The sequence below is a fragment of the Eubalaena glacialis genome, chromosome 14 (assembly GCF_028564815.1).
Source record: "Eubalaena glacialis isolate mEubGla1 chromosome 14, mEubGla1.1.hap2.+ XY, whole genome shotgun sequence".
NCBI classification, from domain to species: Eukaryota; Metazoa; Chordata; class Mammalia; order Artiodactyla; family Balaenidae; genus Eubalaena; species Eubalaena glacialis.
This window is the reverse complement of record NC_083729.1, coordinates 35,020,660-35,022,694: the sequence shown is the minus strand read 5'-3', so window position 1 is coordinate 35,022,694 and position 2,035 is coordinate 35,020,660.

Sequence of the window (2,035 nt, the reverse complement as noted above, 5' to 3'; positions counted from 1 at the left end):
GCACTCGGTTGGTGCCTGAAGGCAGGGTTAAACAAATCAAACTCCAAGCCAACAGAGTTCTTTACTATTTTTTAAAAAAATTTATTTATTTATTTTTGGCTGTGTTGGGTCTTCGTTGCTGTGCACGGTCTTTTTCTAGTTGTGGCGAGCAGGGGCTACTCTTCATTGCGGTGTGTGGGCTTCTCATTGTGGTGGCTTCTCTTGTCACGGAGCACGGGCTCTAGGTGCGCGAGCTTCAGTAGTTGCGGTGGGTGGGCTCAGTAGCTGCGGCTCACGGGCTCTAGAGCGCAGGCTCAGTAGTTGTGGCGCACGGGCTTAGTTGCTCTGCGGCATGTGGGATCTTCCCGGACCGGGGCTCGAACCCATGTCCCCTGCATTGGCAGGCGGATTCTTAACCAGTGCGCCACCAGGGAAGTCTGAGTTCTTTACTATTTTAATGTTATTATTAGTTTTCAACTTTTAAGTTTTGAAATAATTATAGAATCACAGGATGTTGCAGAAACATGTACAAAGGCTCATGTGTCTTTCACCCAGTTTCCCCCAATGATAAATCTTGGATATTATTTTTAATTAACCAGAGAAAATTAAAAAGTGGCTCAAACCCTTCTGTGGCAAGCTTTCAGAAGACTGAATTTACAGTTGAAAGATCACATTGATTTAAACAATGAGAGGAAAACATTTTTTTTGCCTGGTAAACTAATTTGAAGAAGTTTAAAATGTATATGGACATTTTATTTCTTTTCTTTTAAAAATGTAGAAATTGGTCCATAGTCATAGGTAAGTGAACATCCAAGCTCCTCTTACTTACAGCTCTGTGTAATCTGAGCCCTGACCACTGGTCCAGACTCATTTCCAACTCTTCCTCCATTGTTTTCAGCATTCTCAATGCATCACTTTAGCAATTAAAAATGTCAGCTCCTGTAGTGAAAAGTTAGTTAAAAAAAAAAAAAGTCTGGAGTAATTAAAATTTCAGTGATTTGGGGCCAAATGAATTTGCAGGCATTTTCAGTAATATAACTACTTTCATTTATGGCAACTGAGAAATTCATGGAGAAATTTATGGCAAGGGAAATTAATAATTTATTGTGTTTATATGTGTCACTTACTTCCTCCACCCCACCCTCTTATGACTGCAATAGAAGAGAGGAAAATTATTTTAGCCATTTAAGTCACATTTGTGTCTCTCATATTTTTGGGAAAAAATGGCAAGCATTTGCCAGCTGAAAGGCAATAGGAGAGAGGAAAATTATTTTAGCCATTTAAGTCACATTTGTGTCTCCCATATTTTTGGACAAAAATGGCAAAGCATTTACGAGGTCTTCTTTGGAATGAGGGACATTTTATGCAAAGCTTTTTTCTTATCATGCTCTTTCATCCATCTCTCTCATAAAATAATTTGCTAGCTTGAAGTCTCAAAATTTTCTTGAAACTGTAGTTGGTTCTAAGAGAAGATTCAGTGGGATGCCTGTAGAATTTACCCATGTATTTATTCCAAGGTATTATTTCTCTAGGACTCCTATTAGAGGTGAAACTATCACACAAATTGGTTGTGATACTTTAACTTCACAGAAGAGAAATCTTAAATCCTTGTTTAAAAAAATCCATCAGTAATAAAACAAAACCTTACTTTTTACAGAGATTTTTGGAGAGCCTGACATCTAGTTATTCAAAATCACAAGATATAGTATTTAAAAACCTCTAAGCGATTGGAAACTACTCAAATGCCCAGAACAGGTAAATTGTGGCTTATTCATACAAAGGAATATTATACAGAAGTGTGAATCAATGAACTGCAGTTGTGTACATGGAAAAATATAGATGACTCACAGCTCTAATAGTGAGCAAAAAGGCCAGACGCAAAAGAGTACATATGGGTTGGTTACATTTATATAAATTTTAAAATAGGGAAAACTAATCAGTGGTGTTGTAAGTCAGCCTTTGGGGGGGGTGGGGGGGGGTAAATATCCCAAGGGAATAGGAGAGGGGTTTCTGGGATGCTGGGAATGTCCTGTTTCTTGATGTGGGTTACCTTGTG